The sequence below is a fragment of the Calidris pugnax genome, unplaced genomic scaffold, assembly GCF_001431845.1.
Source record: "Calidris pugnax isolate Ruff unplaced genomic scaffold, ASM143184v1 scaffold51, whole genome shotgun sequence".
NCBI classification, from domain to species: Eukaryota; Metazoa; Chordata; class Aves; order Charadriiformes; family Scolopacidae; genus Calidris; species Calidris pugnax.
Window position 1 is genome coordinate 2,039,368 of NW_015090797.1, and position 19,967 is coordinate 2,059,334.

Genomic DNA, 19,967 nt, shown 5'->3' on the forward strand with positions numbered 1-19,967 from the left:
AAACTGTCCTTTCTTTATTTAACACAGATGTTCATTAAATGTGCTCTCCCTAGTCAATCCCAAAATTCTTAAAAACTTATAAAAATCCCTTTTGGTACTGGTTTTGAAGCAAATAATGGTGGTGTTGCTGCTGAAGACACTGTTACAGCAGACAGACATACCATAGTTGTTCTCTGCTTCTTTCAGAAGCACACAGACCTGGTCTGACACCCCCTGGCAGCTGGGGTGCTGCTCTGCTGCTCTTTTGATGGTGTTCTATCACTGGTGGTGATGAAAGCAAGCTGGTGTGACTGACTTTCCACCTAGAAAGCAAAATCATACTTCCTCTCTAGTTGGTCTGCTTTTTCAGTCCAGTTACAAGCCAAATGTATCACTGGTCTAATCAAGCTCTAGTCAGGAGTTCCCCAATCCTGCTTTAAATTAAATAGTTTATACTGGACAGAAATTAAGGTAATTCCTATTTCCATATTGTAGCAAGATAAACTAGTGGGAAGCAGGTTCGTATATAACTCATTGTTACATTGTAACAATGTAATCTGTTACATTGTAACAGATCGTTACATTAGTTTCCTACTAGCATAGGAAAAACAAACAGTTTTTGTATAAATCTATTGATTTAGACATTCTGAACTGAATTTTCATAAAGTTTGGCCTTTGACCTAGATGACTTTGTCTGCAAAGCTATAAACTTTAAGCCTGTTTACTACTGCTACTAAAAAGCTTAAGAGCAATACTCAATTTGCATGCAAAATTCAATTAGAAAGCATTAAAGAGAAAGAGAACAACCTAGATCAGCCAGAGTTTTCAGCACTGCCCTGATTTACACAAGACTGGCTAAGAAGCTGTGGGTTCGACGTGTGCCTCCATCTTCCCATCCCCACATGCGTCGCTGCGGTCGTGCTGTGCTGTCTGTCATCTCGCTTCCCTGGGGCTCCCTCTCCTCCGTGTTTGTTTCCCACTCTTATCTCCCACAGTGGTCTGGCCTCTGCCCTGGGGAGTGCTGTTAGGTGGGAAAGCGAGGGGTAAGGGAGAGCCACGAGTGCCTTTGAAGCACGATGGATATGCCACTTACCTTCAGTTTACAATTAAACGATGTTGAGGCTAAGTATACCATTTTATGACATATTTTGTTTTCACAGTTGCTGAGCAGGGGGTGAAGTGAAATCAGTAACCTACCCTCTAAATCCAAAACAAATAAAAAAAAAAAGCAAACTTAAACTTTTGTGTGTGTGTGTGTGTAACTGCCCTTCCTAACAAATCTGGAGCTGCTGTCTCATAATTTATGCTAGCTTGACATTAGTTTGTTTTCTGGATGAATGTGTTGGTCTAATTCCAGAGGCATCTGCCTGCAAAAATACACAGAGAAGAGAAGAGTGTATTAAGCTTAGCCACTGCTTAGAAAATACTTGAGGGGGGAATCGTTAGGTCAGATTCTGGTTCAGTGTTGTGAATCTACTGAACTTAAAAGACGAGTTTGACTGTTAAGGCTCAAAGTCCCGAAACAAAGCATGAACTCAGGGAGTGCTTATGACAACTCCTTCCTCAGAAGAGGCTATCAGGTTTTTGGAGAACACAATCCTTGCTGTGCATGTGTAAACAACTTAGTTTAGGGAACCTGAAACTGGAGATGAAAAAGCTTTTTGTAAAAAATGAGTATGTGGACTATCGATCTTTTAAAACAAAATAAGGCACTGATAAGGCAGGCACTTTGTTGCTACTGATGACATAGAATAATAGAATAATAGAATTGTTTGGGTTGGAAGGGACCTTTAAAGGTCATCTAGTCCAACCTCCCCTGCAACAAGCAGGGACATATGCAAATAGACCAGGTTGCTCAGAGCCCCGTCCAACCTGACCTTGAATGTTTCCAGGGATGTTGTATCCACCACCCCTCTAGGCAATCTATGTCAGTGTTTCACCACCCTCATTGTAAAAAATTGCTTCTTTGTATCTAGTGTAAATATTTCCTATTTTAGATTAAAGCTATTTCTTCTTGTCCCATCGCAGCAGGCCCTGCTAAAAGGTTTGTCCCCTTAAGTACTGAAAGGCCCCCCAGAGCCTTTTCTTCTCCAGGTTGAAAAACCCCAACTCTCTCCAACTGTCCTCACATGAATGGTGCTCCAGCCCTGTGACCATTTTTGTGACCCTCCTCTGGACCCACTCCAACAGGTCCATGTCTTTCCTGTGCTGAGAGTGCCAAACCTGAATGCAATACTCCACGTATTGCATGGTCTGGGTCTCACCAGAGCAGAGTAGAGGTGGGAGAATCACCTTTCTTGGCCTGCTGGCCACGCTTCTTTTGGTGCATCCCAGAATGTGGTTGGTTTTCTGGGCTGCAAGTACACATTGTTGGCTCATCTTTTCATCCACCAGTACCCCTAGTCCTTCTCAACAGGGCTACTCTCAACCCCTTCATCCTCCAGCCTACATTGATACCAGGGGTTGGCCTGACTCAGGTGCAGGACCTTGCACTTGACCTTGTTGAATGAGGTTCAGATGGGCCCACTTCTTGAGCTTGTCCAGGTCCCTCTGGATGGCATCCTTTCCCTCAGGTGTGTCAACCAGACCACTCAGCCTGGTGTCATCAGCAAACTTGCTGAGGGTGCACTCAATCCCATTCTCTATGTCATAGATAAAGATACTGAACAGCACTGGTCCTAATATGGACCCCTGAGGGACATTACTTGTCACTGATCTCCATCTAGGCATTGAGCCCTTGACCACTACCCTCTGGATGCAACCATTCAAGCAATTCCTCATCCACTGAACAGACCACCCACCAAATCCATATCTCTCCAATTTAGAGAGCAGGATGTTGTGGAGACGGTGTTAAAGGCCTTAGAGAAGTCCAGATAGATGACATCTGTAGCTCTTCCCTTGTCTGCTGATGTAGTCATTCCATCACAGAAGGCCACTGGGCTGGTCAGGCAGGACTTGCAAGCCTTCTAGGACGATCTGTTCTGTGATCTTCCCAGGCACAGAGGTGAGCCTGACATGTCAGTTGTTCCCAGGGTCCTCCTTTCTACCCTTTTAAAAAATGGGTATTTATACACATCTTGTTTTAAGAGGATTTCTGGATGGAAGAAATACAGGTTCCTGAACTGACTTCAACCTGTAGATAGCTACACCTTAATGTACTTGATATTTTTGTCCAGGGCACTTAAAATGTGATCATTTTAAGGATTATGGAATAATAACTTTGATGCTATATGGATATTTATCAATAATATCAGTCATAATATATTCTTTTTAACAACTAGGACTTCAGGTTTGATGTAATTACTTTTCTTAGTGTATTTCATAGTTTCTGAAGTGATCTCTGATGGTCAATAATTCCAGTAAAATGGAGAAATAAAAGAAAATGGAGTCACGGAAAAAGCCAATTTTTTGAGGCCAGCTATAAGACCTATAGTACACGACCTGTCTTTTTTACACACAGCTTATGTGCAGAAGGTGCAGTGATGTCTAAGATGTCAGATCTCAGCTACTTTTCACAGCCTCTCCCATTTGCCGAGCCATAATGCCCAGCATGATTCCCTTGTGGGGAGCTAGTCTTTCCACACTCACATACCTCGTGCAAACCAAGGCAGCAGCAGTGAGCAACGTGAAGCTACAGGAACTACATGGGCACCTAGCTGAAGGGAGGGCTTGCTGAACAGAGGTTTATGGCCTCTGGAAGATCTTTTCCAATAAATTTGAGTTGACAAGGTACAAAGGCTATGTCTTTGACCTTTTTCACGGACAGAACAAGTTCTCCTTGTGCCGGGGCTCAATAAAAAGGTGGAAAAAATCCAATGGCTAAAATTCTCAGGAATCATTTGCAAAGTGCTTTTTCTTCTTCTCTTCTTCCTGCCCTCAGGCCCTGCACACAATCTGAAATCAGAATTTACTGCCATTTTGTTGGTGATTCAAGAAGCAGTGACCTTCTTTCCCAGAAAAATAATGAGTCATCAGCACAAAGCACAGTAAAATGTGGTCTTTGAGTGGCCTTTTTTCCATGTCTGGTTATTTATCTAAAGACTGCAAAATACATCATGAGCATTAATGCCCATAAATTAACTGGCAGAAGGTGTGTTGATACTTCTAATCCAGAACAGATTCCTGATGCCTTCAGTGGGATCAGCTCTGTTTTAACCCTACCACCTTTCAGCGTGTTTGTTTAGCCGATGAAGAGACACTAGCTTAGCAGTATCTATCAACGTGCTGAAGGTCCTGCATGAGCACTCTGGCAAATACAGTAATGAACACACAGATTTTAGCTCCCACACCTGTGCTTCAAATACGTTTTCTTGGTCTGTTCCATGGATATTACTCAGACGACTCATAGGAAGCAGATGGTTTTGTCGAAACTGCCACTTTTCTGGCAATAACATCATTTCAATGCGATGGTTATTTGAATAGCACAAATGAGCAGGAGCCGCATAACATCCCTGAGCTTTTGTTATATATTTTTTTGAGAGTTTCCTTTCTGAATTTTAGCTTGAAATTGTATTTTAAAGGCAGCTCCTGGCACCATTCATAGTAGCACAGAAGATATTAATTCTGACTGCCCTGCTTATCTTTTTCTCTTCCCTTTAGCATGTTTTTCACTAGCTTTCATCAGCCCAGATGAGGCCTGCAAACCCAGTAAATATAAAATAGATCCGTGAGGCTCACTTACTAGACACATTTTACTTAAATGGGGGTGCAGCTTGCCACGGTGCCAAGGCAGGCAATGCATGCAAGTGAACGGCAGAGCCAGCAGGGATGAGAGAAAGGATCTGGGGTTTACTCACTGCTCTGCCTTGTCCTCACGCTGCCACGTGCTTTGGTGATTAACCTGCATCACTCACACAAGGCTAAACATACCGAGAAGGCTGTACAGTAGATAGGTAGGATTCAAACATATAAATCCTAAAGCTTTAACTTGAACTATGGATAACATAAAACATTTACCTAGGCATGCAGCTCAGGATCAAGATGTTTGCCATGCTGTGACGGTCAAAAGTTTTCTCTTTTCTTCCATAGCGATGTAGTTTGATACATAAAGAAATGGTGTGTGCTGCTGGTCAGGTGTTTCTCTACATGTATCTTTATACATATATCTGTGTGCATACTCTGTAGTATATGTGTGTGTCTGAGTAGAAACAATATATGTACCTACACACAAAGTGTGTGTATATGCAATCTGTGCAAAGTTAATAAGACTTCTCTGAAGCTCCGTGAAATACATGTCTTTTTTCTTAAATAAGCTGAAGGAGAAAAAAGAGAAGACCAGTATGATACCTTTTCTCTCAAGCATCTTTGCAATTAAATAACACAATGTGAATGCTGCTACTGGTGACAAAAAATCTGTACACATCTTGCTTGTACCATCTGACATCCAATTGTGTATATCAGATCACTCTCCCTTTAACCTTTTTCATCTGCTTGCGTCCCTGTTATTCTCATATGTGCAAATTGTTTGGCATACTAGAAAAGGAACCTGGTAATGACCTTAGAAGTGTTAATGAAATTTAAATGCTTCCTAGGAAAAATTCCAGGTGTATAAGATATTTTACAGATATTGGAAGAAGAAATGTGTCACTCATTAGGTATTTTTTCCCTTCTGCTGCTTTCTAAGATGTCTGTAGTATTCTTTCCTATTTTGTTTTTGGAAGTTCATAACTCTAGACCTTGTTTGCATCACAAATATGGCAATAGTATTAGGGAAAGATATAGCATACTTCTATTCCTAGATCAAGTAAACTTAAAATTTGGTTAATTACATCTCTTTTTACATTAGATCTGCCTAAAAATTCTATTCAAACTATAATGTCATCATTAAGGCTCTTTCAGCATGGCAGAACTGACAATAGTAAGCTCCAGTATGTAATTAGGACATATAAAAATCTTCACTATAAACAGAATTTTAATACCTACGACATCATCAGAGGAGGGATTTTATTTTATGGATTGCTTTTATCCTATTTTGAGCATCTAGCATGAGCTTGTTAATGTGCAATGAAACAACGACAAGATCAAGTCTACTGGCATCCAAATTGGCTCATGTCAGGAGTAGTTGTGGGCTTTTTTTCCCCAGCAACCTCACATGGTTCTTCAGTGCTAAGGCAATAGTGCAGCAGTTCAGATACACTATGCAAGATTTAATAGTTTAGAGAATATTGCACTCTTATTTAGGCATTCTCCATAATTTATTTTCCATTACTGATTTATTTCTTTTCACTAGATGTAAAGACAATAATAGAGCTAACTTTTGTTTTGAATAGATAGGTATTAGAAGGCTATTATTTATCTTTCTGTCCATATGGATTTAGCTAGCATTAATTTTCATTTGCAATCCTGATTGCAAAAGGCATGCACAGAAATCTCCTCATATTGCTGTGTTCTTACTTGAGTACGGAGGTGTCAAATACTAGCAGGTACTAAATTAGCAAGGACATTTTCACTGAAATTGATTTCTTGAGTCTTTGGAATCCTTGAAATCACTCAAAGTCCTTGTTGTTTTTCAGGTACCCTATTAATCTTTATAGGGTTGTATTGACATTGTTGGCTGCAGCTTTCCTGCTCTGCTCTTCGGGAAGAGGTGAACAGACCACAAAAGGGGCAAGGATCCACTGCTAATTCAGAAGAAGCCCCATCAGGTCTCTAAACTGAACAGAAAAATCATATTAAAAGCAGTCATAATCGCAAAGTGTAAATGAGACACAGGGTGCAGGATTATTCCTCAGTAAAGATAACGTCCATGTCAATCTCACTGGGGACTTACCTTTGCTTGTCTCTAAGTGTGGTTTAAAATCTAATAAAGAAGTTGTTCAGAGCCAGGTGAGTGATTCTTATCAAAATTTGACATCTACCAAAAATTAATAGTAATAGTGGGGAAAAAAAAAAAGGAAAAAAAAAAAGGAAGAAAAGGCAAAAAAAAAAGCTTGGAACAAGGAGTAGGGAGTCTGGTAGAGGCAAGAAAAAAAAGCTTGGAACAAGGAGTAGGGAGTCTGGTAGAGGGAGGGAAGGAGGTGGACTGCAATTGTAAGACCCCATTTGCAGGGAAACAAAGAGCAATCAATGTAATAGCAGTATAAAGCAGTCAAAAAAGGACAAAGGCTGCAGACTGACATCTTTTATTCCTGAGCCCAGGTGGAGCTATAATTGGCAGTCCCAGCTTAGAGATGAATACAGTGTAAAAGAGCCGTCCCCTTGGAAGAGCAGACAAAGAAGCGTCTTGGGTTTTTAGAAGAACAGTCAAAGAATATCTCTTGTTCTTTTGGGGCGGGTAAAAATAAGGGGGAAAAAAAGTAAAACTGGTCCTGGGGGGGGGGGTAAAATCTTGGCATGTTATGAAACTTGTGGCTGGAATCTGTGAATTCCATGGCTGCTTGAGCTCCCTTTACCTTCCTGCTCACAGCCCTTAAGGAGCTGCAAGAACAGTCAGCTAAAGAGTGCCTGACATCCTTGCAAAGTGTTGCTGGCCATATCTGCTAATTCGGGTGCCAAACGCTGCCCTCTCTCTTCACAGTTAGCAAGAATGACAGAAAATCTGGGCAGGATCAGTTATGATCACTGACATTTAGATTTAACTAAGGCAGAATGGCTGCTTTCTTGCTACACAAGAAAAAAGAGGCATTTTGCCACTGAATACCCTCAGCGACTGCTCAGAATTACAGCTCTAAGGCCTCTTCCACAAAGGAGTACACACAGCCTTTGTGTCGAAACATAAAAAAATATTAAATATAGGCAGACAGATAAAAGTGATTTATGTCCTTTTCAATGTAATTTACTATCAATACTTTACTTCTCTATTTTTTCCTGGCTTCAACTCTGTAAATTTTTTTTTTTATTAAGTTCATGAAGTACCTTTTACATAGATTTGGCGATAAAGAGTGTTTTATTGTTTTTCTGAAAAAAACAGCAACAAACCTCAAGAAAAGTATCTAAGTGTACAAAAGGCAACATTTAGGGAAGAAGACCAGCACTTACAGCCTCTTCTAATAAACCAGTTTCTTAGGGAATAACTGCACTAAAATTAATCAGACACCTACACTTCAAATTAACCAACAAAAAATGCTCATTTTCTTTTCAGACGTTATATGCAAGTGTGCTTAACTATCATTTACTCAGCAGGGGACATGGATAAAAAAGACACATAATATGAATGTATTGGTTTGCTCCTTTCTTCTGGCCAAGAATAGATCAGGAATAAATACTTAGTTCTCTGTTATCTTGCAGTCATTGACTTTTGTTTCAAGTTTTAATTTGAATTTTGAATGGAAAATTTTTTAACTTCTAGAAAGTTGATCTATTAGTTGTTCATATTCCAACAGAAAGTCTGTACATTTATGATCTCAGAAAACCTTTTTAAAGTGTTTCTTTATGTGTGTGTGAATATGTGTGTATCGGTCTATGTCTGTATATAAACACATACAGACACACGGCGCACCTTTAAACATAAAAAGTCACCATACAAGAGAAGAGCCTTTAGGAGAAGTCACTGTGAAGAGATGTGCATGTAAATTTCATGGGTATTTCCTCATGGTGGGGAAATCACGCAGATATGTCCTGCATCTCAAAAAGCTGTGTCTAAACAGTATATAAAGCACTCCAGAGACTATTATTTGCTCCTGAGGGCAAATGATATGGCCTGGCTTATGTCCTCATAGCTTGTGTCTGCTCCACTAAGGTGACAGCCTTCAAGCTGCCTAGTAGAAATAGCTCCTGAAAGATGCCATCCCCCAAACCACATCCAGGCATTTGTCTGGCGCATGCCAAAAACTGTACTAAGGACTGATAATGGAGTCACCATCCCTGGAGGTATTTAAGAAACGTGTAGACATGGTTCTTCAGGGCATGCTCTAGTGCCCAAGATTACTGGTTTGTGGTGGGGTGTTGTGTGGGTGGGTGATGGTTTTTTGGTTTGGAGGTTGTTGTTGTGTGTTTAGGTGGTGGGAGCTGGTGTGTGTGGTTTTTTTTTTTTTGTGGTTGGTCTCGATGATCTCTGAGGTCCCTTCCAACCACTACAATTCTGTGATTCTGTGATTCTGTGAAAAAATACAATGATCTTGGCATGGCACTTAACTGTAATTCAGACTGTGCCCTGGCTTTATTTTATATGGTAGAATAGGTGTAGGCTATTCTACCATAGAGTTACCCTTCATACATTTGGACTCTTCATGGAGTTCAGTCTACAAAAGTAGCAACACCTGGAAACAGCTCTTTTCTCTGCCTGAGCCTCTCTTGACTAGTTTGGGTGTCAGCATCCCTTCATTCTACTCACATTTCTATTTTATATCCATCCATATATTTCACCACGTGTAAAAAAATGGGATGTTAAAAGTGACTGTCTAATCAAATACATAAAGTAGGTGTTGATCTGCTAAATGACATATCTTGTGAAAACAAGGAGGAGAGGATGGTAACAGTTGCTATGCATGGAGATGTTGGTGAGCAGCCGAAGCATTGCACGTACAGAGATGACAGCCCTTGTTTTCACCTCAACTATGCACAGTCTGATTTGAAGGGTCAGCTCAATGAATTCAATGAGACAAATTTGTTTTACATTCCAAGGCATTTTACAATAGGGTAGTTGATTTTTTCACTGACTCACTTTACTACTGGGCCTTCTTTGATTGCTAGGCCTGAATGTCAGCCTGCTCTTGTTTGCTTAATGTCATCCATCAATTATAAAATGGCATCTCTCATTGGAATCAATGTAACCAGGTCGATGAAACGTACACCATAAACAACAATTATGATGAAAATTAAGGAGAGTTTTCTAGTGAGTACATACATGGACTATGATTCAAGACTGTCATTGTCACAAATTTCCAATTCTACCTGTTGCTGCCTAGGCTACTTTTTGCAATCTGTTTATCTAAACTTTTCTCCGAGCTCTCTTCTATCCTTACAAGTTTAAGATAGGATAATGATGTTGAAGTATATTAAAATGTATTAGCTGTACACATGCAATGAACTGAGAGGTACAGGAAAAATACCTACATACGCTCATGATTAGATGCGTTCTGATACACATGCAAAGCCTTATGATTGCTGATAGTCTTTCTCACTAATTTTTACTTTTTGTGTAATGCATATACATATGGTTTCTAAGCATATCTAAAATTATTATCATATTTTTATTCATGGAATTTATCTGCATGCAAGCATAAAGTATTAAGTTTTGTACCACAAGAGCTTTAAAATCTACTACTAGAGTTGGATACTGAAGACAGGACAAATAGGAAAGAAGGAGGGTAGGAAGCTGGGACATTTGTTTTCTGATAAATTTTATACATTTTATTTTCCACTCATCCAGGCCTGTGCTATTTATCACTTGTGTTTACCTGCTCTACTTACCACACAAACTGCAACTGCCTGAGTCAGGGACAGTTTTCTTTGTTGTATGCCTGTACATAGTACAATCGATCCTTGATTAGGTGCCTAGGCAGTAGCATGGTGTAAATAAATAATAATAACTTTCTAGAGCATGGCCTTTTGTGAATTAAAAACAGAATAGGATGGTGAAATAACTATATTGTAAATCGAAGTCAATAAGGACAGCAGATGAGCCTTTATGTCCCTGATAACATCATAAAAGTAACATGCAAGAGGTTAACAGTGAAACTTTATCTTGGTTCAGAAGAACCAATAATTGGCAATGACCTATATTCACTTTCTTTATACAGTTGCGATGATCTTCTGTAATTGTCAGCCAGGACCCATCTGTATTTGCTGGCAGTGCCATAGAGAATGACAGGGCTGAGAGGTCTTCATAATTTATTAGTCCTGGTGCTTGCTGCCGGTATAAAATTAATTAATAGAAGGAGTACAAACAGTAGATGAAAGACACTTGTCCACTTGGAAAATATTTGAAATAACATACTTATAGAAGATATAGTGATCATAGAAGAGTACAATTCCAAGGTGTTTGTGGTCTCGTCCTAAAACTATTCATTCTTTTTAAAAAAAGTATTCTTTCAAGTTGATGTCAAAAAGATATGGAACTACTTAGTAGTTGGCAGCTTGAAAGGAAGGTCAGTGGGTAGCAGCCTGGGTGTGTTGCTGTGCCCTGCACTTTTCCTTGATGGCTAGCTTATCCAGCATCAAGTACCTGAAAGTAGAAAGAGTTAAGGCTGCGAAAATCTGGGTCTATTCACCACAGAGTTTCTGCAACCACTGTTAGCAAGTGTGTAATATTTGGACTTGGCTGCCATAAGAAAGGACGTGGCTTCTTAGGCACTTAGGACTCAGCAGAAATGGAAGATTTAAAGGACAGTATTGGTCCTTGAACAACTCCTGAAAGTGGATTTTAGGGCCTAATGAGGTCCCTGTGGTCTGTGTGATGAAGCTGACCGGCCATGATAGTCCCCTCTAGACAAAGCCTCTGCCTTGGGGATCAGCTTATGGAGGTGCATTTTACTGATCTGTTCTGTAGGTCACAGTGACACCAGTAACTGGGATGAGATTCCCACCTAAAAGAAATCATTGAAACTGTTCTGTTGATCATAAAATTAAGAAAGGAAAACACAGCAAGGCAAGAAAACCTCCTAGGAATAGAGGGCAATCAAGAACATCATTATACATTAAAATAATATGCTGCAAACCTTACTTCTCAAATTCACAGCTGCCAAAGACTCTACAAAATGTCTCCAGTAAAATGGCTTTATTTGTTTTACCTTGCTCTTGACTCCCCCAATCTGTTCATAGCCAAGTCCCCATTTCACAAAAATATTAAGACAAGATCTTATGGAAAAGGAATTTTGAACTTCCCTCATGTCAATGGTGATATCACTACCTTCATGATGACTTGGCTAAGCTTATTCATTGCGCTTGACTCCGTGTTGAAAATGGGGGGTACCACAGAGCCTGATGTCCATTGTGGGGATGAGCAACTGCCTGATCTCATTCTTGGGAAATTCCTGGAAGCAAGTAGCTGGGCCAGCCTCTGAGTCATCCCATCCAAGCCTGACACTGTCTGGCTGTGTAAAACTTGCCCAATTTGGAGTTTTATGATGACCTGTGGTCACTTTCACAGAGAGCCTTGCAAACATTTCCAGCCTGATCCAACTGTTACTTCGTAGACTTTTGATAAGACAGAGATAGATTTGGGTCATTCTGACAGAGCTCTAATTTTTAACTCTGAGAAGTTCACATTAGAAATCAAAACTGTGAAAAAGCAAACAAAGTCTGAAGAAGTCTTGAGATGTAGTGCACACCTTAATGCCTTCCTATAGTACAAATGTTTACACGCTGCTAGAAAAGATTGAGTAATTTTCCCTGTTCTCACATTTTAAGCTTGCATGAAATTTTAGGGCAGAAATTTAGCAACTGTCCCATAGCCATGTGGGACCACCTTAAATAATGTGTAGTATTTGCTTGTTTTACCCTGTGACAGCTTTGAATTTGCTCAGCAGCGACTTAGCAGTATATGTAGTATATCACATGTGGCTGTCAGAGTGGAGAAACTAAAACCAAGACAACAAGGGAAGTGGGAAGGCTTGCAAATAAGAATTCTCGGATAAATTGTTTTTTCTGGACTACATTGCTGCTTCTGTGGTTTGAAGTTTTGCAAGCTTCTCAAACTAGTTTAGGAGTTCATAAGGTTCACAAAACCAGTTGATGCTCATAAGGACTTTTTTTTTCCTGTAATGTTAACCTTTTTGTCAATTGGAAAGATGGATGAGCTAATGCAAAAAATACCTAGATAAAGCAAATCCTATGCCATTTAAGTGCAGTATATTCAATTGGCATGTGTGTATGCATGTATGTAAGTGTATGTGTGTGTGTGTGTGCCTGTATGTATTATGCATTTAAATTGGATTTTCCTCTCCTTCTTTCAGCATCTTTATTCACAGTATCTCAGTCTTGGCTCAGTTACTGATCCATTTTTACATCTTAGGTAACATTTTCAAAAGTGCTGTTGTATTTAAGAAAGTAAATGGCATTCAGGCGCTGAAGTCACTTTAGGTGCTTTTGAAAATGGGGTCAAAGTTTCCATGTCATTTGGATGCATGAGAATTTTTAATTTCTGTTCTTATAACAATTTATTATTAGTATCACAGTAACATAGAGGAGGCCCAGTCAGGGGAACAGAACTCCATTGTGTTAGGTTTTGAATAAACATACTCTAAATAGACAGCCTCTGACTCAGAGGATTTAGTAATTTTTTTTTTCTCCCTGTCTGTCCCTCTGTTTTCTTTTCATCATTTGCTTTTAAGCAGAATGCAAATAATGTTAAAATTTAAACCTGCAATGTTTGAGTGGTTTGGAAGGCAGAAAAACTGAATTCACTCATCCATGATCTTTAGTAAGGGAAACGATCAGTTGAAAAGCTGAACTCTAAAAAAACAAAAATGACAAAAATCTGAAGAAGCAAATACTTGATTGAACAACCAAAACCCTCTTATGTTTGCAGATAATAAATTTTTGCATTAAGAAAAGCACATTTTTTTAAAAAATAACAATAATTAATTAATGGTTTTGCCAATATAAATTAATAAAGATTGGATATTTCAAAAGATGTGGTGTAGTTTTTACTAGTTTTTCTGTGCTTTCACTGTCATCATATGTGACAGTGATTTGTGAATCTGTAAGAAAGTATGGCTGAACCCCTTCAATTCCAAACCATTGGAGCTGTCTCCCTTATTCTTTTGGTTTGCTTTCAGTGAAGATTATTCAGGGAAATATCAAGGCTTTTTGTTGTGGGAACAGAAAGGAAGAGAGTATTATCTTGTGGACTAACTGGTATTCAACAGTCAAATTCATGTCTCCAAATCAAGTTCTACAGGTATTTTTAAATGAACTAGTCCCTTGAATCTTCTAGATGCTCTTCAGTGATCACAGAGTTACTTATTTATTATGAAATTAAAAAAAAAATCAAACAACCCCAAACACAGAAGGCATTTTAGGAACATATTCTGTGTCAGTCATGGTATAACAGTGAACAGCAGACAATCACATTTTGTTCTTTGATTGCTTGAATCTTCTTTTCTTTTGGATGGTACAGCCAAGAGGTGAGTTCTACAGAAATTCTTATTTCATTACTTTGTACTGCTGTTAATGACCCATACAGACATTCATCAGTTGTTAAAAATTCCAGTTTATTGGATAAAATAATTTATGAGATTTTAAGGTATTGCACATGAACAGAAACACCTATTGATTTACGGGAGTGGGACTATGTTAATTTATAGTATCAGCCCCATTGGCTTCACTTAGCCTCTGGAAGCACTTAAAGGACTCTCTCTGAATAACTGTCGTCAAAATGTTCTTGTTACCTAGATATCTACATTTGTCAGCAAGGTATGAGGGCTTTTTCCCCCTTTTCCCTTTGCATGGCCTGTTTAAAAGCCAGCAAACTTCTAGTCCATTGTGGCAAAAAGTTTTGTGGAAACTGCAGGAAATGAATGGTATTTCCTTCCCTACTCTGCTCTTCGATTAGTGCAAAAATATCACTGATGTCAGAAGGTCGGAGCTAAATCCTGAGGAGATGGATATGCATCTAAACTCAGATACCTCTTCTGAACTGACTGCTACGTGTGTGCTGTGATGAGCTCATGCTCTCATCCTCTGCCATCAGGAGAGGACCAGGTCCTTCTTTCTCTGTATTTCTGGAATACTTCATCACAGAAACCACAATTTGTGGAGGCTTCACCAAGTAAAGGTGGAAAATGTTTGGGACATTATATCTGAAGGCAAAAGCTCCTGTGTCCTCCCTGGAGACCAAAATACTAGATGCATTCCTCCATATCTTTAAAACCATACAATTTTAAGAAAATTGTGCAGAACCTAGTTTCATTGTGTTACACATATGAGATCTCAATTAATTCCCTAACTTGAATGTCTGTGGGCAAATAATAAGTGAAATCTTTCTGTTGCATTTGCAAGTTTCCCAAATTGGTTAAAACATTTGTACAGAAATTAAACAACTGTAACTGAACTCACTGTTCTGTTACAGGAGGAAAAGATTAATGCATCCTAACTATTTTTTACCAGGTGAGGGGGGGAAGGGGAAAACAGGAGTGGTTGTTGTTGTTGTTTTTTAACGTGGAGCTGCCTATGAACTCACTGTAGTGAAATATAATGTTTCAAGAGTATTTTGGCAGATTTGTAAGCACCAGCAAGAGAATGGAAATATATTAGTAAATGGAGTCCATTTCCTCTTCCATTCCTTTCTTTCCCCTTTTCTTTCATCTCCTATTTTCTTTTCCTCTCCCTGAATATTGATTATTGAAATAATCTATACATTTGCATCATATTTAGATTTTCAGCTGCTAAGTGCTGAAACTTAACCATTTACTAAGTAGTTTTCAAATGGCCCCCACCTTCTCAAGCTCTGGGGGTCTTTTGTTATGTGACTGAGACAGTAATGCTGCACAGAATGACCTATACACAGAGAAACCTGCTAATCAATAGAAAACATTAGTATTAATGATTAATAAAAGTGTCCTGAAAATCAATGCACAATAGGGATTTGAAATGTTAGTGATTTCACCAGTGTTTCAAGATCAACTTCAGAGTCATCTAGCAATGTCAACTCCACCTTAGCATTAAAGTAATTTCATTTGGCAGGAATCAGTTAAGTGTTCTAAGTTTTTAAAATTATAGGACCCTTTTTGCTGAAAAAGCATTGTATCTGGAATAAAATGTTCCACCGACCTGGCCATATTATACATACTCATACACAAAGGGCAAGATTATTTCGTTTGAGCTCTGCTCCTTGTAGGGGATATAGGTGGAGCATTAGGGAACCATCTATAGCTACTTAATCTATAGCCCTGGTCTTGGCAATACTTACAGCAATTACTGTGCTCACTAAAATGTGTCTACTTATATCAGTGCAATGATGAAGCTCTACTTCCTCATGCACAATTACACTGCAACAAGATCCCCTTCCTGCAACAACAGGCAAGCTATAAAGAACTGGAAAAAGGCAGCTGGTACGGGCTCTCAACTCAGCCCAAATGAGTGACATACTGGTTCATAAGTGGCATTGCACTGGCATTTTCCAAAAGCCTACTTTTTTTCTTTTACCTCAGCAGGTTGATGCTTTAAACCAAGAAGCTGAAACAGAGACATTTTATATATGAAAGTCCCACATTTACTTTTATGTCGTATTCTGACATTTTTAGATGGAATTTGCAAAGTTGCTTCCTTTGCTTCTTTTCTTCAATTTTCTGTTCATCCAGACTAAAACTTGTTAACTGCAGCAAAATCAAAACAAAGCCTTTTTGGGGAGATGGAGGGACTTTTGGTTTGCAAATGAAGAAAGAAAAAGAAATTGAGAATTTCCTGTGTTCTTGAAAGTATTCTCCTTTGTCAGAAAATCCATTTCTCCTCCTGATCTATTTCTCTTTGTAGAAGAATTCTTTGCATGACCTTTGCAGCCAGTTTCTGACCTCTTCGCCTCATTTTAATATGTGTGTGTACATGTATATTCAGTGCTCAGTGCTAGAATACTGGTACTTTCTTTCTCATCTTTGTGCTAGATGAATAGATTGCATGCTAAGGATTTTCTTCTCCCTACCATGACCACCGTGAATATGTATACACATACACAGAATTCCATCTAAGCCCCCTGTTTCTAAAAATGTTTAAACAAGAAATAAAACCATAAAAATACCTATGGGTTGGAACTTGACATAAGGAACTGGGAAATTGAGCTGGCTTATGTGTAACCCTTCATTTCTTTCTATTAACTCACGTACGTTTCATTGGTCAGTCAAACATAGCTAAGAAAATTTCTGAAATACAGATATGCAAGATGTGTTCTGCGTTGATTTTTCTATGATTTTTGTATTCTTGCCACAAACAGCTGCTATTAGCACCAGTTGTAAGTATGAATGAGTTACAGAAAGCTGGAAAGCTTTGTAAGAACATTTCTTCTGTTTTAGAAAAGAAAGTGAATACTGCATCATGATTTTTGCTTAATTAATCCTACTTCTATCGAAAATAATGCCTCATCACTGGTCAGAATTAAGTCTAACAGGAGTAGTAAATGACAGTTAGGTCTCAATCTCATCTTAATCTGATGGTAGACATTTCAGCACAACCTTTTTGTGTTTCTTTGTTCTTAAATGACTAATTGTGTTTAGTTAATCAAACAACATTACAAAAAATCTGGAACACAAAAGTTAACCTTCTTGTTTTAAAGCTTTGCTATTACAGAAGTGGAGAGTTTCCTCAGACAAACAACAAAGCATATCTGAGATATGGTAGCCATGTTTTTGCAAAACATGCTTTGTTCTGCGTAGAAAAGAGCTAGAGGGATATCAGTCGTAAAACTAGCACTGACCCTGTTGAGAGCTGAGGCAGTTCAACACTGAGTGTCTTTGAAGATACCGTTTTAGTTTCTATGTGTCTTTCCAGAGAGTTTTTTATGAGACAGAAAGAGAAGAGAGAGAGAGAGAGATTAAAAACTGATACCACAGGGAAAGATCTAGGTAACTGATGAAAGGCTATAAAGTTTTTTACTTCCATTCCTATGTTTTATTAATACAGTTTTCAAATCTGGATGACTTAACTAGTCATGGGTTTAAACAGGATTATCCGAACATGACCCCACTTATTAGAAAAAACAAAAACAAGGCAAGGAACTGCAAGATGTCACACAAATTAGTGGACTCTAGTTTATGGTATCCACTACCTTCCCTTGCAATTTTTTCTTGAGAAATTAACAGCTAGAAGCAATAAAAATATTAAAATGCATCTGAATATATGAAGATTGGTTCATTGTAAGGACTCTCCATAAACAAGGAAGGCAATAAATATTTTAAAATATTTTTGTAGACATAAATGTGACTTGTATGAGCTATGGATAATATGGACAAAATCAGATTACTATTTTTTATTAATTTCAGAGTTTAGTCCCAATAAAAATGATCTGAAGACTGAAGCAAAAAACATGCATATACAAAACCCCCCTTATTTTGTTATTCAAAATGCATTTGATTTTTTTTTTCACAAAGTCTATTACTACTTGCTGATCACACTAGATCTAAGTAGTCATCACTTCTTGCTTCTAAAATTTATGTGCAAAACAGCTTATTTCCAGAAATGTGAAAGACTCTTTAATTGAGAAAAAAAAAAATATCTAGTTGTTGGCTGATGTGGGTATTTCAAGGAAAAGTGTATCAAATTCAGTCCTCAGTGAAACCAGAATTTGCGTTCCTTTCCTAAAAGTTTTTTAGGACAAAATTGTCCAAGCAAAATCAAAACAAGTAAACTCGCTACTGCCTTTTGATCCTTGGTGTCTAACCTGTCACCTAATTACTCACCATTCTCCTCTAGGGCCAATTCATGCTCTGTTAATGTCCCAGTTTTCTTTGTCCCCATCTTTTTCCCCCTACTTCCAACACTTCAGTGTTAACAGGGTGAGACATGGAAAATAAACAATTTGAGGAGTGAGTAGTAGTGTGCTTGTCTTCAAAACTGAGGAGGTTGTTATGCATTGCTGAAGGCACTGGACAATGTGGTGCACAGAATTCTCTGAGCCACATTTGCTAAGTTTCACAGGTGTTTTGAACATTTAATTCCTTTTTGGATCACTTGAATTAACAATGCTCACAGTATAACTGGGCAGCTTCTATAGCCATGCAAATTTGCCTGGAGATGAAAGGCTATAGCAATTTTCAGATTCAGTGGGAACTCTTATTTGTTTTCTCATGTATTTTGAAATTAACCTTCTTGATGGCTTTAATTGTAAGATAAAACAGTCCCCTTTTTTTTTTTTTTATATATTAAAGCAATGTAATCCAGACTCCAAAGGAACCTGTAAAATGAGACAATAAAAACATAAAGCATACAATCTCTCTAGTGTCACCACACATATTTGGAAAATGCCCAGGACCTATGTGCCTATACTTAGTTTTTGGTTTAGGAATGTGCCAATGTAGAAAGCCAGTACAGTCAAATTTAAATGGCATTAAATATGTGTCCCTAATTGTGGCTTGACTACAGGATGCATTTGCATCCAGTCTCCACTTCAAAGACATCCTGCTTTCAACAGTCAGCAGATGAGTCAGGACTCTCCGTATCACCAAGTGATTCTGATACATGTTCCCCACCTTCCTATTCTTCCATAATTTCTACTTGTGTGCCAGAAGGTTAGGAGAGTTTTGAGGGAAAAGATTGTTACTATGTTCCTCTAAGATGTGGAGATGTTATCTTCTACTACAGAACTTCCAAACCGCTCCCAGCTGGCAATGCTTCCTCCTTATTGAGGGGCTCTGTCATGTCTGGATGCCTCACTGGAGGGACAGCTGTGGGACCAGAGGTATAAAAATGCCTGTTTCACTCTCAGCTGGGTGGCTTGGGGAGCCCTACAGGCCATCAAAAGTACAGGGAGGTGTCTGGAGGGCTGAACATAATGTTAGATGTTTTTCTCCTGAGTTCGATTTTACTGGTATACATGGCACTAGGCTGACTAATAAACTGACTAATCATTTATACACTGGTTTTCCTGTTCAGCCCCACATGCCCTAATCAAAAGCTCAATTACTCTGGAGCCCATAAAGAATTCTTTAGAAAGGGAGTTCTTGCCCTTTATCTTCTGTATTCACCTGACTGGTATAATACGTCAGAAGGATAAATAGTGTTTCAAGTGAACTAAAGTGTAGGTTTGGTATTCCTGGGGGGCGGGGTGAAGTGGGGAAACCCAAACCGAAAAGATCTTGTTTTATTTGAATTTGTCCCTTCCTCATTTTTCTCATTATAGAGATACTTCTCCCACTGAAAATTGTTAACAATATATTTTACCTCAATCCCATTTTTTGGTACATTTTCAAAAAACTATTCCACTCACTTTTGTAATATTAGAAAATTACCATAGAAACTGTTCCATGTTTTAAAAAAGATATTACAATAAGGAGAATGTAAAATCAATGCTCACCCTCCAAGAGAAGAAAACACAGAGTTATATTCCATCATTTACCTAGTTAATTTTGCTTCCTATTAAAAATAGATGTTCTTACTAGTAGTTCGGCGTGGTAGCCTCA